Source organism: Pelodiscus sinensis, chromosome 2 (assembly GCF_052426305.1).
Source record: "Pelodiscus sinensis isolate ZL-2025 chromosome 2, ASM5242630v1, whole genome shotgun sequence".
NCBI classification, from domain to species: Eukaryota; Metazoa; Chordata; order Testudines; family Trionychidae; genus Pelodiscus; species Pelodiscus sinensis.
The window spans coordinates 6,016,486-6,032,431 of NC_143053.1; the positions used below are offsets into that span (position 1 = coordinate 6,016,486).

The window sequence follows — 15,946 nt, forward strand, 5'->3', positions numbered from 1 at the left end:
CGAAAAAGCGGCTTGCTTTTTCGAAAGTTCCGCGTGCAGTCTAGACGCGCTTTTTCGAAAGAGGCTTACAGTCTAGACATAGCCTTACTCCTCATGAAATGAGGGCCACAGGAGTCAGAATAAGAAGTCCTCCAGCTCAACATAGTTTTGAAAAAACAGCTTGCTGTGTAGACACGCTCTTTGTTATTTCAAAATAACATCATCTATTCTAAAATAACGCTGCTTTGTAGATGTACCCTGTGATTTAAGCTAATGCTCAGATTTATTGTTGTTTAGGGACATAATGACTCTTTGTGTTCCATGCCAATAGGTGTTGCTACATGTGCAAATCCAGTGGCCTAATGGATAAGGCATCAGCCTCCGGAGCTGGGGATTGTGGGTTCAAGTCCCACCTGGATTTAGCATATCTCTCTTTAATGAGTTAAATTTTCAGGTTTGGGAAAAAAGACAACTAAGGGGGGGATATGATAAAGGCCTATAAAATCATGATTGGTGTGGAGAAAGTGTATAAGGAAACAAAAGGAAGTATTTCTTGATACAATGCACAACTTGTGGAACTCCTTGCCAGAGGATGTTGTGAATAGGATTTTAACAGGGTTAAAAAAAGAGCTAGATAAATTTGTGGCGGTTAGGTCCATCAATGCCTATTAGCCTGGATGGGTAGGAATGGTGTCCCTAGCCTCAGAAGCTGGAAATGGGCGACAGGGGATGGATCACTTGATTCCCTCCGGGGGCACCTAGCATCGGCCACTGTCGGCAGACAGGACACTGGGCTAGATGGACCTTTGGTCTGGCCCGGTGTGGCCGTTCTTATGTCTCTGCCCTTAATAGGCAGCACTTCCCCTTTAGGGCTAGGTGGGTGAAGAATAAGCAGATAGAGCAGTATCAGGTTGGTCTTACAAGTGGACTGGGATACCGTAGACCAGCTCGTGCATCTCTTCCACATTTTTAGAACCTCAAGCAGTGCCTGTGACCTGCAGGGGAGTTTCCAAACGTGTGTATCCCAACAATTGTGGGGCTCTGTGTTCGCATTAAAAATAGATACAGCCTACCATATGCCGCAAAACCAGATTGAGGTCACATGCCCCGTTTCCACCATACCTGAGCATCTCCCCATCTTTAATAGATTTGTCCCCACAATGGCCCGGTCGTTGCCTCTCTCTTCTCTAAAAGCACAGACCAAAGCAGCGTCCCCACTCACTGTTAATAGCATATGTCCTCGGCAGTCCTTCCACTCCGGGCAGTAGTATCAATACACACCCGGCTGCTCTTCTGTCGAGTTTCATAAAGGTACAAGCGCGTCTTGTTGAACAGAAATGTTGTCCAGGTAAAAAGAAACAGTTTATGCATGCTGGGCCCAGCACAGCTCTGAGTGAGCCAATTAGAGCTAAATGTCAGATCGATCGTTGTCCTTTCCAGGGATAGGGTGTTCGGAACGGCGCAGGTGTGTGCGCATTTCCCAGTCATTTGGCATCTGTGTTTGTGAGTCAGTGGCCTGACCTGGTTTCGATCAGGCGTGGAGGGATACAAATATCCCTGTTTGGTGGGCAATGATTAATTGGTTTCAGAGAGAGGTGGGAACCATCAGCTGCTCTCCTCCGTGGGGTGTGTGATGAGACCATGTGATTCAAGTGGCCAGCCAAATGCAGCCTGTCTTCCTGCTGAATTCTCTGCCAATTTGCTGGTAGGGGGAGAATGCTGGAAATTAGTGTAAGATCTAACCAGTTTATGCTAATGTAGGGGCCAAATATACCACAAAATCAAACCGTCTAGAAAGTGAATAAGGACAAGTTATTTACTTGTTCCCATAATATAAGAACTAGGGGCCACCAAATGAAACTAATGGGCAGCAGGTTTAAAACAAGTAAAAGGAAGTTCTTCTTCACACAGCGCATAGTCAACCTGTGGAACTCCTTGCCTCAGGAGGCTGTGAAGGCTAGGACTATAACAGGGTTTAAAAGAGAACTAGATAAATTCATGGAGGTTAAGTCCATCAATGGCTATTAGCCAGGGAGTGGTGTACCCAGCCTCTGTTTGTCAGAGGGTGGAGATGGATGGCAGGAGAGAGATCGCTTGATCATAACATGCCGCTGCTATATACCAGGCAGAACACACGTGAGTTATGTAAGAACTGTCATTAGTGAGCAGGGATAGGAGGTGATTTCACCTGTCAATGGCATTTATGAGGCTGATACTAGACACTGCCCCGAGGACACCGAGCAATTGGAAAAGGCCCAGAAAAAAGCTAGAAAAATAATTTGAGACCTGGAGGAACCCTGAGTGACAGCGATAGACATAAAGAGCCTCAGTCTGGTTATCTTATTATGTAGCAAAGAAAACTGTTCCTGCGGAACGACAGAGTGACGTCATGCGTCTCTCTGCATCCTGCAGCCCGTCCCTCCACCCTCAGTCCCTCCCTCCACGCTCCCCTGTGCTCACAGGGAGCCACGAGCCATGCCGCTTGTGGCCTACCCTTCTTTCCGCCCCCGTGCTCGGAGGCTGGGCCCAATCCCCCAGAGGCCGGGGTGGAGAGGACTGGGTCTGGCCACATGTGGTTTCGCACCGAGCCAACTATCTGGCAGCTGGGGGGACAGGGCCGGGCCTGGCTGCATGCTGCGGCCGGGAGCAAGGGGGGGAAGGGGTTAGGGTTGAGGGGGAGTAAGGTCCTGGACTGGTGGGGGGAAAAGGGGTCCAGGCTGGCAGGGGGAGAGGGAGGAAGAGGGGGGTTGGCAAGTGCAGCAAGCAGGGGGTGTAGCCCCCTAGTGCTTCCTAAAAAGACGATTCAGAGGTGAGCTGATTATGGGCTAAAAGCTCCCTCAGCCAGGAAAAACACCAGGTCCTAGAGAGCCCTTTAAGCAGGCAGAGCAAGGCGTGACAAGAACCGGCAGCTGGAACTTAAAACCAGACACTCAGGTTAGAAATCCGGCCTGGGTCTGAGGGTGATTCACTCCCGGAAGTGGCGGATTCTCCATCTCTTGAAGTCTTCGGATATGGACACAAGGACAAAGGGGTATCCTTTGGCCATCAGAAGGGTATTAACGATCAGAGGAGTGACGTTCTAGAACCGCTTTCCAGGGGGAGGGCAAAAAACCTGACTGGATTCAAGACTGAGCTTGATCGGGGCTGATGGGGGGATGGTCTGAAGGGACTGCCTACAACGGCACGTAGTCGACCTGTCCCCACTGGCAGCAAACATCTCCCTGACCAGCGATGGGACCTTAGCGGGGGAGGGCTCTGAGTTACTACAGAGGATTCTGTCCCACATGGCTGGCTGGTGGGTCTGGCCCACACGCTCAGGCTCTGACTCAGGGGTCCTCAACCTTTTCCTTTCCGAGGCTTCCCCGCCATACTATGAAAACGCCAGTGCCCAGCGGGGCGTCCTCAGAGTTCCCGACTTCAGCCCTGCGGAGGCAGGATGAAAGGATTCAAGGCTCTAGCTTCCACGTGGAGCAGAGGGGATGCTCAGGACTCCACACGTGTACACTGAAGGGTCCCTGTGCCTCAGGGCATTTGACGGGCAGAACACTCTGGCTCGGGGCTCCTCAGGGCTCTGCTCTGACGCCAGCCCTTCAGGGACACCAGAATTCAGGGCATGAGGCTTCAGCCCGGAGGTTCTGCTCCTGGTTTCAGCTGAATGGGGGTGCTGGGGCTGAGGGCCTGGTGACCACCTGAAACAAGCTGACAGACACTCCTCTGCCTCCCCCACCCCCCACCCAGAGGACCTCAGGCAGCTGGTTGAGAACTCCTGATCTAATTTAGGTTTGGGAAGGAATTTTCTCCTGGGTCAGCCTGGCAGAGAGCCTGCGAGTGTTTTGCCTTCCTATGCAGCGTGGGGCACAGGTCCCTCGCAGGGGCATACGAGTGTACCTGGCGGATTCCCTGGCGTCTCTAAATCACGAGTTGAGCGCCCCAGTAGCTCCGCCAGAGGCTACTAGGCCAGAAATGGGGTGATGAGATTTTGCGACCGGCAATGCATCATAGCTGACTAGCTGGTCACGACAGCCACTTCTAGCCTGGAATGTATGAGTCGGAGATGTGCTTTAGCCTAGGGGTGATGTGTGGGGGAAAGGTGGGGGAACATCATATGCCCCAAATGCCCTGGGCAAAAAGGACCGGCCAGCAGCGGGCGGGGGATTAGTGTGTGTTGGGGGGGGGGGGGCTGACACCCACAGGAAGGGGCTGGCCCTCCTGTACTCACTGGCAAGCAGAGCAAGGGGGCCTTGCTGCTCTCTTGGCCGCCTTGCTGTGGGGGAGGCAAGAGGACCACCCCCGCGCTCCCCAGAGTGACACGGCCAGAGAAGCAAAGCAGCGGGGGCCGCCTTGCTCCCCTTACCTCGCCTCCACTGGGGAGTGCGGGAGGGAGACAGCAGACCCCTGCTGCTGGGGGCAACTCAGTTGGGGAAAGAGGTGGGGCGGAGCAAGGACAGAAAAGAGGCGGGGAGAGGGCGGAGCAAGGGAAGGGAGGGGCGGACAGATGTGGGTCCCAGGCTGGGGGGGGGGGGTAGGTCACATGACCTGTGTGGAATCTCCATCCCTAGAGATTTTGGAGTCCTGGATTGACAAAGCCCTGGCTGGGATGATTGAGTTGGGATTGGTCCTGCTTTGGGCAGGGGGTTGGATTCAATGATTCCTGAGGTCTCTTCCAGCCCTCAGGAGCCAGTCCCCTCTGCTTAACCAAACACACATCACGGGGCTCAGTGTAGGGTCAATGAGTACAATTCTGAGGCTTGTAATCCAGAGGAAATCCAGTTCAGTGGAGCTTCTGACCTCAGAATCCATGAACCTATGAACGAGTCGGTGCCAACGGTGCCAACGTTACCTTCCTGGGTAAATTGAGCTCTGCTGGGGAAGAGCTAGCCATTGTGGAGCACATGACCTATGAGGCGAGGCTGAGGGATTTAGGCTTATTTAGTCCCCAGAAGAGAAGAGTGAGGGGGGATTTGAGAGCAGCCTTCAACTACCTGAAGGGAGGTTCCAGAAAGGATGGAGAGAGGCTGTTCTCAGCAGTGACAAATGGCAGAACGAGAAGCAAAGGTCTCAATTTGCAGTGGGGGAGGTCTAAGTTGGATATTAGGAAAAACTATTTCCCTACGAGGGTGGGGAAGCACTTTGGGTCCTGCTTTGGGCAGGTGGTTGGATTCAATGATTCCTGAGGTCTCTTTCAGCCCTATGAATCTAATTTTCTATCATTGTGGCTACGTCTAGTCTGCAGGCTTCTTTTGGAAGAAGCTTTTCCGGAAGAGATCTTCTGAAAAAATTTCTTCCGAAAGAGAGCGTCCGCACAGCAAAAGTGCATCGAAAAAACGATCTGCTTTTTTGAAAGATAGCGTCTATTCAAGGTGGACTCTATCTCGCATTTAAGCTGTGATTACTATGGATGGAGTGGCCACCAGGGAACCTGTGCTTTTTCCTCTTTCCTCTTCTTTCGAAGAAACTCCCTCTTTCCCATCCACACACGTCTTCTTGTGAAAGAGCTCTTTCAGAAAAAGGCTTCTTCCTCGTACAAAGAGGTTTACCAATGTTGGAAAACCCCCTCTGTTCTTTCAATTTTTTTTTCAAAAGAACACGATTGCAGAACGGATGTAAGTGAAGTTGTTTTTTTTTAAAGGGTCGTTTTTCCTAAAAAAACTTTGCTGTTTATTCTCTGTTAGCATCTCTGTATTTGTCTTGCTGTTACACCTGGGAACTCAAGTCACTGGTCATTGTGCTAAATCCTGTTCAACCCTTGTACAAAGAGACGGGTCCCACACAGCTTACAGTTGAAGTATAAATCAAGAGATGATGGGTGGATACAAGCGGAGGGGGAAGTGCAAGAGATGCAAGGAGAAAATATGAGCCAGCATGACCAGCAGTGGTTTGATCAATATCAAATATCAGTTTATTTCCTGCTAGGTAAGGTCACCTTCAAAGGCTCCTTCCTCAATTTAGCCGACTCTTATCCATTATGTCTAGACCACTTTGTATCAATGTGAATAATGACCAAAAAACGAAACAGTCCATTTTTACTGGACACAGCACAAAAACTTCAGAAGAGCAGCCACAAATCACAGACCTGTGCAATTAATTCAGGAGCGATCATGCATGTCGTAAAAAGAGTTTAAAAAAAACCACCTCAAAATCCAACAGCTTCTTTTATGCCCGTCCAATAAGGCAGCATAAACAATTTTTATCTTGCCAATTATCAGGGAAAAAAACTAATAGAAATTCCTCCACCACCCAACGAAAGACATAAAAAAGTAGAAGAAAGGAAGATCATAAAACAATAAAAAGTAAATATCCACCCATAAAAAACCAAGCTGAGACTCATAAAAAGGGTGAATCTAAATGTAAAGTCCTTTCAATAAAAGAAGAGAAAGTAAACATTGCATTTAATTATGACCACATCTCTTTCTTGTTTCACACAACAGTTACTATGTAGCCATCTATCCGTATCCACCTCTATCTGCATCTATCTCGTAGCTCTTTTATTTCCATCAGCCACACGTTTCTATAGAGTTCCACAAATTGCACAGTTGAGATGCCACTTTGGACAGTCCATGTTCCAACATTTTTTTAAGTTAAACTAAAGTCTAATTGCCAACTCACAGAATATTAGAACTGGAAGAGGACATCAAGTTCAGTCCCCTGCCCTCCTGGCAGGACCAAGCACCATCTAGATCATCCCTGATGCATGTCTAACCAACCTGCTCTTAAATATCTCCAGTGATGGAGATTCCACAGCTTCCCTAGATAATTTATTTCAGTGTTTAACCACCCTGACAAGTAGGAGGTTTTTCCTAATTTTCAACCTAAACCTCCCTTGCTGCAATTTAAGTCCATTGCTTCTTGTCCTACTATCAGAGGTTAAGGAAAATATTTGTTCTCCCTCCTCCTTCTAACACCATTTTAGGTACTTGCAAACTTCTCTCAAGTCTCCTCTCAGTCTTCACTTCTCCAAACTAAACAAATCCAATTCTCTCAGTCTCCCCTCACAGATGATGTTTTTTTACACTGTTAATTTTTTTTTTTTTTTTTTTTGCTTTTCTTTGGACCTTCTCCACTTTCTCCACATCTTTCCTCAAACGTGGTGCCCAGAACTGGACACCATGGCTGTGTCTACATTGGCATCCCTTTCCGGAAAAGGGATGCTAATGAGACACTTCGGAATTGCAAATCCGCGGGGGATTTAAATATCCCCCGCAGCATTTGCATTTACATGGCTGCCGCTTTTTTCCGGCTCGGGGTTTTTGCTGGAGAAAAGCGCCAGTGTAGACGAGATTTTCCGGAAAATAAGCCCTTTTCCGGAAGATCCCTTATTCCTACTTTCAGCCTACACTGGCGCTTTTCTCCGGCAAAAACCCCAAGCCGGAAAAAAGCGGCAGCCATGTAAATGAAAATGCCGAGGGGGATATTTAAATCCCCCGTGGATTTGCAATTCTGAAGTGTCTCATTAGCATCCCTTTTCCAGAAAGGGATGCCAATGTAGACACAGCCCATAGTTGAGACCTAATCAGCGCGGAGTAGAGCAGAAGAATGACTTCTCTCGTGTCTTGCTCACAACACTCTTGTGAATGCATTCCAGAATGAAGTTTGGTTTTTTATTTGTAACTGTCACACCACTGACTCATATTTAGTTTGTAGTCCACTCTGACCCCTAGATCCCTTTCTGCAGTGCTCCTTCCTAGACAGTCATTGTCAACGACGTAAAAAGCTAACTGGAGCATTTGTGTCCACATGGAATTGACTATAGATGGCTTATTAAACAGTTCTAACTTGTCGATAAAGTGTTCTTGTAGCTGCATTGGTCCCAAGATATGAGAGAGACAAGTTGGGGAAGGTAAAATCTTTTATTGGTGAGAGATACAAGCTTTTGAGCTTTAGCTTATCTCTCGCCAGCAGAAGTTAGTCCAATAAAAGACATTACCTCCTCCACCTTGTCTCACTAACAAGTTGTCAATGTCGGGTCCGTTTATGTTGTCTTCTTTTTTCTCAAACGCTGCTCATTTCATTAGGAGCCAGCAGTTTTTTATATGGAAGCTTTTTATAATGAAAAGGGCAACCTAGGTGGAAGTGAATGCATTACTGAAGCATCCTAGTGCGTTCTATTATGTTACAGGCCACGGGTGTGTTGTAAATTCTGTGTCAGGTATTTATACAAGCTTGGCAAAAAGCAGAGATGTTTTTAATGCTGTTAAGTGAGTTTGGGGGGGAAGAGAAGTTAAGAACGGACATGCTGGGTCAGACTAATGGTCCATCTAGTTCAGTGTCCTGTCATCTGACAGTGGTCAATGCCAGATGCTTCAGAGGGAATGAACAGAGCAGGCAATTATCAAATGACCCATTCCCAGCTTCTGACAGAGGCTAGAGACACTCACAGCATGGGTTGACTTCTCTGACCATCTTGGCTAATAGCCACTGACAGACCTATGCACTTATCTAATTATTTTTAACCCTGTTATACTTTTGACTTCCCAGCATCCTGTGGCAAGGAGTTCCACAGGCTGACAGTGCTATATGTGAAGTACTTCCTTTTGTATGTTTCAAACATCTGGCCTTTTTATTATTAAGGGATCCCTACTTGTTGTGTTAGGCAAATAGATAAATAACACTTCCATGTTGACTTTCGCCACACCAAGCATGCTTTTAGAGACCAGTTTCATATCCCTCCTTTAGTTGTTCTCTTTTTAAAAATGTCCTTTTAATCTCCCTTCATGAGGAAGCCATTCCATGCCCATAATACATTTTGTAGACCTTCCCTTTTCCCATTCTAATAGATTTTTTGAAATGGGGCAACCTGAACGGCACTCAGTATTCAAGGGGAGGGAATACCAAGGAGTTATACAGTAGCATTACAATATTTTCTCTTTCATTATCTACCAAATTCCTCAGTGCTCCTAACCTTTGATTAGCTTTTTTGACTGCCGCTGCACATTGAGTGAAAGTTCCCATTGTTTTAGTGTAGGTCTGAGCCAGAAATCCCAGGAATAGCACACAAGGGGGAAGGGAACTCCAGTACCATACCCACCCATGGATCCTTTCTAGAGACAGTTAAGAATGGACAGGAAGCTTGTTGCTAGCACACGGCTGGATAATCCTTAGAGGGGCAAATGGAGGAGAGAAAAGCTTCCACCATTTTGTAGGCCTAACAGCTGGAAGGTGCATGTGGTAAGAGGCACTTCTCGTGCAGAATAAATGTCAACATGGATTTGAATATAAACCGGCACGATGTGGCCTTGGGTTTGGGTGTGGCACTCCCAGCAATAGTTCCACTCTCTAAGTCGGGGAGGGCGGAGCAAGATGCATCCCATACGCTATATCCCATCCACCAAGCCACTGGATTCGGCCCTCAGGCCCACACCCTCAGGCACCAAATCAGCCTCACACTGCTTTAAAGCGGTTGGCTGTTCCCTGGGGCTCTGCTACAGGGGAAACCGGCCACTGGGAGCTGAGAAGCTTCTCCCTTCCCTTGTTCTCCCCGCCCCCGGCGCCCAGAGCAGACAGCCACAGGGAGCAGCTAGTCATTTTGAGCAGCCTGGAGCTGCGGCAGACAGAGACTGCCTCGGGGTCCTGTGGGGAAGCTGACTGAAAACCACCTAGGTAAGTGCCTCCCGGCCAGACCCTACCTCTAGCACCCCAGCCCCTACTGCACCCCAACTCCCTGCCCCAGGTCAACACCCAAACCCTGTGCACCCCCCACTCCCTGGTCACAACTTCCTCCTGGGCCCTGCACCCCCTCTTGCACCCCTCCTCCAGGCCAGAATCCTCCACTGCACCCATAGCCTCTCCCTGACCCTGCACCGCAAGCCCTTACTCCAGATCACAACCCCCTCCTTCACCCAAACTCCCCCCCAGACCCCACACTGTCTTCTGCACCCCAGTCCCCTACCCCAAGCTCCCTTCTGCACCCCACCTCCATCCCAGATCCCACAACCCCTCCATAGAAAAGTGCGGCCCTTGACCACTTACCAAAATCTTGGCGTGCCCTCCTCATCAAAAATTATTGCCCATCCCTAGCCCATTCCCATGGGGGCAGGGGACTGGACTCGATGACCTCTCGAGGTCCCTTCCAGTCCTAGTATTCTATGATTCTGTGATCCCTGAGCTAAACTGAACAGTTCCTTGGTGGCCTCTGGCCCACATCTCTTAAAGGGCTAGTGTAACCCGCACATCTGGTGGGGGTGGTTCACTGGCCCATGGAGTGGCATTTACACCACTTGAGAGAGAGAACAAGAGTGCTCTATTGCCTTAGCTGAGAGCCAGCTGGCTTTTAGATCAAGTGGTAGCGGCTCCTATGCTAAGCTCCAGTGGTCCCAGGTTCTATTCCACCTGTGGATGTGACACTTGGGCATGCAAACTAAGCAGCTTTGGCTGCTGCTTAGTTTGGTGTGCTAATGCTCCTGTAGCTAGCTGTCGAGATAAGCTCTTATTCTGTGTTGAGATACAGCTGTAGGGGATCGTATGCAGCTGACACAAACAAGGGCTCTTAGTGTGAATGCCGATGGGGGTCAACCATCCTACCTAACTTTCACAAACCCAGAGGTGTGAGCCTCGTTCTAAGGTGGGTAGTGAGTCCAACCTTGTGAACTGTCATAGAATACTAGGACTGGAAGGGACCTCGAGAGGTCATCGAGTCCAGCCCCCTGCCCTCATGGCAGGACCCAGCACTGTCTAGACCATCCCTGATAGACATTTATCTAACCTACTCTTAAATATCTCCAAAGACGGAGATTCCACAACCTCCCTGGGCAATTTATTCCAGTGTTTAACCACCCTGACAGGTAGGAACTTTTTCCTAATGTCCAACCTAAACCTCCCTTGCTGCAGTTTAAGCCCATTGCTTCTTGTTCTATCCTCAGAGGCCAGGAAGAACAAGTTTTTTCCCTCCTCCTTGTGACACCCTTTTAGATGCCTGAAAACCGCTATCATGTCCCCTCTCCATCTTCTCTTTTCCAAACTAAACCAGCCCAATTCTTTTAGTCTTCCTTCATAGGTCATGTTCTCTAGCCCTTTAACCATTCTTGTTGCTCTTCTCTGGACCCTCTCCAATTTCTTCACATCTTTCTTGAAATGTGGTGCCCAGAGCTGGACACAATACTCCATCAGCGGCCTAATCAGCGCAGAGTAGAGTGGAAGAATGACGTCTCGTGTCTTGCTCACAACACACCTGTTAATGCATCCTAGACTCACGTTTGCTTTTTTTGCAACAGCGTCACACTGTTGACTCATATTTAGCTTGTGATCCACTATGACCCCAGATCCCTTTCTGCATTACTTCTTCCTAGACAGTCGCTTCCCATTCTGTATGTGTGAAACTGATTGTTCCATCCTAAGTGGAGCACTTTGCATTTGTCCTTATTAAACTTTATCCTGTTTACCTCAGACCATTTCTCCAGTTTGTCCAGGTCACTTTGAATCATGACCCTATTCTCCAAAGCAGTTGCAACCCCTCCCAGCTTGGTATCATCTGCAAACTTAATGGCTGTGTCTACACTGCACCCCTTTTCCGGAAAAGGGATGCAGATTAGACACTTTGGAATAGCAAAATCCGCAGGGGATTTAAATATCCCCCGCGGTATTTGCATTAACATGGCTGCCGCTTTTACTCCTACTTTCAATAAAAGATCCTCCAGAAAAGGGTTTATTTTCTGGAGAATCACGTCTAGACTGGCGCTTTTCTCCGGCTTATCCCCAAGCCGGAAAAAAGCGGCAGCCATGTTAATGCAAATACCGCGGGGGATATTTAAATCCCCCGTGGATTTTGCTATTCCAAACTGTCTAATCTGCATCCCTTTTCCGGAAAAGGGGTGCAGTGTAGACACAGCCAATATGTGTACTCACTATGCTGATATCTAAATCGTTGATGAACAGAACCGGTCCCAAAACAGACCTCTGTGGAACCCCACTTGTTATACCCTTCCAGCAGGATTGTGAACCGTTAATAACTACTCTCTGAGAACGGTTATCCAGCCAGTTATGCATCCACCTTATAGTAGCCCCATCTAAGTTGTATTTGCCTAATTTATTGATAAGAATATTATGTGAGACCGTATCAAATGCCTTACTAAAGTATAGGTATACCACGTCCACTGCTTCTCCCTTAGCCACAAGACTCGTTATCCTATCAAAGAAAGCCATCAGATTGATTTGACATGATTTGTTCTTTACAAATCCATGCTTCATGTAAGTATAGTGCACCTTCCCCAAACTCCCCAAGATTTCATTAGGAGGCATCAATCTTCATAACAGGTCTGCAAAGCACCACATTTTGAAATAAAATGCTATTCCGACAAGTCCCTTAACCGTCGTGGAACGAAGGTTTCAGAGATGCCGGAATAGTGCTCCCATTATTTAGAAATCTATTTTGAAATAACGGGCACATTTAAGGATGCAAAATAGCTATTTGGGGATACTTGCGGTATCCCGAAATAGCGCCGCTGTCTATCCGTAGCCTTAGTGGGTTTATCATCCTGCTGAAAATCAAATGTATGTTTTGTTGCTATCATCCCTGATTTGTGATACGGCTAGTAAGGGACCTGGAACTTTTTTCCACCTGGTTGTGCTACATAGATAACTACCAGACGGAGAGCTGTAATGTGACCTGAGGCAAACTGGTTAAATGGCGCTCTTTGTGAGAGTGCATCTCCTTACCGATACAATGCAGACTGGGACTTCTGATTCCCCTAAACATTCCCCAAGTGTCCTTATTAGCAGCTTTCTGCTGAATCCTGAATCCCGGCGTCTTTCCAAGGGGAGGGAAGGGAGTAGAGAGAACGGTGTCCAGTAATGAGACCTTCTGGGAGAGGTTACTTCACAGTTTAAACACAGGTTGCCCATAATGGCTAGCCATCAAATTTAGCAGCATCGGTGTCAATCCGTGGAAAACCCAGCTGCTCACGCTCCGTCCATTGCGTTCATGTTTCAGTCCTCAAAGGGTCCAGGGAATTTCCCCGTCCCTGAGGAGGAAAGCAAGCTCTGGCCTGGCTACTCAGAGGATGCAAATGTTGGGGTACACACAGAATCTCTGTGAGCCTCAGTTACTTCTGACTATTGAAATCACAGGGGGGGAAATCTATTATGTAAGTATAAGCTAAGGACAGTAAAGTGCTTTTCGGCATTGTTCATCATTACAACCTCACGTTGTGTCCACTCCCAACCTTATGGGAACCACCACAAGCAAGGCTAGAAGAAAACGTATAAATAATGTTTATTCAGTGTTCAGAATGATGGAATTGCGGTGTAAACCCTTGCATTGTTATTTTGGAATAACGGCCATTATTGTGAAATAACACTGCTCTATAGACACACCCTAAAGTGCCACAGGACTACTCATTGTTTTTAAAGTTACAGACGAACACGGCTCCCCTCTTAGAGGTTGTCTCAGTAGAACATCGTTGTTATAGTTAATGGAGGGAAACGTGGTCTATGGTGGGGTTGGAGCTCGATTCACTAGTAGAGCATTGTTTAGCGCATTGTTCCATAGTGGATTTTTAAGCATGATGCTAATACATGGTGTAGTCCCCTTACTAAAGGGGCCTCTGTTTTAAGGGATCGTACAGGTGGGGCCTTCCCCCTGCTGAAATCACAAAACTGTTTTCTGCCTCTTTGGAATATCAGACCCACAGACATTTCTTCACTATTTAATAGGTTTTGCTCAACAGGGGTTTCCCGGTTTTATGAATTATGGGAATATAATTCTCTACCCATCTTGAATGAAGTTGTTTTTTTCTGGAATAAGTCTGTTCCCTTGCTATATTTTGGACAGCAGTTTAGCATTGGGTAACCTAGTCTCCTGAGGGTGTGGAATCTCCATCAATGGAGATGTTTCAGAGCAGGTTAGACAGACATTTATCAGGGATGATCTAGATGGTGCTTGGTCCTGCCAGGAGGGCAGGACACTAGACTTGATGACCTCTCGAGGTCCCTTCCAGTTCTAATGTTTCTATGATTCTATGAATCTTATGGGCATGTTTATTGTGAGTTTCGCTTCCTTTCCCTCAACATCTCAGTTCTGTTTTATTGTGACTTTGGAATGGAATCATGCTCCCGAGTAGTGCAGATGTTTCTGTGCTAATCTGAGGAGGCTACGTCTACACTGGCACCCTTTTCCGGAAATGCTTAAAACAGAACAGTTTTCCGTTATAAGTATTTCCGGAAAAAGAGCGTCTACATTGGCAGGATGCTTTTCCGGAAAAGCCCTTTTTGCGGAAAAGCGTCCATGGCCAATGTAGACGCGCTTTTCTGGAAAAAAGCCCCGATTGTCATTTTTGCGATCGGGGCTTTTTTCTGGAAAAGACTACTGTGCTGTCTACACTGGCCCTTTTCTGGAACAGTTTTCCAGAAAAAGGACTTTTGCCCGAGCGGGAGCAGCATAGTTTTTCCGGAAAAACACTGACAATTTTACAGTAGATCGTCAGTGCTTTTCCGGAAATTCAAGGGGCCAGTGTAGACAGCTCGCAGCTTATTCCGGAAAAGCGGCTGCTTTTCCAGAATAAGTGGCCCAGTGTAGACACAGCCAGGAGTGTTTATCTCCAAACCACACATCTTGGGCACCATAACGAGGCTTCTTTCCCTGCAACTTCACGAGTTCACTCAATTATCAGGCCAGTTCCCTTCCTGGGATCATTACCCATTGTCAGCTGCTCCTTCACATGGTTTGGATTAGCTGGGTTAAAAGAATATTGAAAGCTTCCTTCTCTTGCTTTGTGTTTTGGCATAAGCCACAGAAATTCTCGGGAGGCTGGACAGAGGCGCATCAATATGAGGCATAAGAAAGGCTGCACTTTCTTCCATCAGCTGTTGCTTTTTTTAATTCCGCATTTCCCGGAAGACCATGTTGAATTGCCTCTCCAAGAACCTGGCTCCTCTTTGCATAAGTGGCTGGGCCCAAGCGGCCACTTCCGATGACATTTATTTTTCATATTCTTTATCTCTCTTTGGAGAATCCTTTTTTTCATTCCCACTCTGGCGGGCTCATCCTGTATCAGCCTGATGAATGCAACTGGGCCTGGCTATATTTCAAAGCTCTCTTCACAAATGCCTCCCTCCATCTCCAGATTATGGACATAAGAACCTAAGAACAGAAGAACGGCCACACTGAGTTAGACCAAAGGCCCATCTAGTCCAGTGTCCTGTCTTCTGACAGTGGCCAATGCCCGGTGCACAAACAGAGGCGAGGGACACCATTCCTACCCACCCTGGCTAATAGCCAATGATGGACCTATCCTCCATGAATTTATCTAGCTCTTTTTTGAACCCTGTTAAAGTCCTGGCCTTCATAACTTCCTCTGGCAAGGAGTTCCACAGGTTGACTGTGTATTGCGGGAAGTAGCATTTCCTTTTGTTTGTTTTAAACTTGATCACCTGGATCGAACAGTCTTCAGCTATCATTAAGACCATGCCGATCACAACACGTCCACCATGCTTCTCGCAGTCTTGCCTTTCTTCTCCACGTTCGTCCAAAACGTTTAACAATGGCATCTTCCCATCTTCTTGGAGGCCGACTGGGTGGTCTTTTCTGTTCTTGCGGGTACCACTCAGCAATAATTGCGGTCCACCTATTGTCCGTGAGCCATGCTGTGTGGCCTGCCCATCATATTTAAACCTGATACCTATTGATTTCATTTGGTGACCCTTGTCCTTATGTAAATTTACAACTTGGCCAGAAATGTCACAGGAGCCGTGGAGGTCCCCTGAACTTTTCATCCCCTCACTGCTTTACTTGTAAGATGCTGCAGTCAATCATACATTAGTGCTGTGTCTACACTGGGCCACTTATTCCGGAAAAGCAGCCGCTTTTCCGGAATAAGCTGTGAGCTGTCTACATTGGCCCCTTGAATTTCCGGAAAAGCATTGACGATCTACTGTAAGAAATCAGCTGCTTTTCTGGAAAAACTATGCTGCTCCCGCTTGGGCAAAAGTCCTTTTTCCGGAAAACTGTTCCAGAAAAGGGCCAATGTCGACAGCCCAG

General features: G+C 47.5%; 1 non-coding gene across 1 annotated transcript; it reads left to right on the forward strand.

Annotated features, from left to right (window-relative positions):
• The first annotated feature begins 327 nt into the window (after positions 1-327).
• Positions 328-400, forward strand: TRNAR-CCG (transfer RNA arginine (anticodon CCG)). Its single transcript has one exon. It is a non-coding gene; the product is annotated as a tRNA-Arg (tRNA).
• Positions 401-15,946: the final 15,546 nt, after the last annotated feature.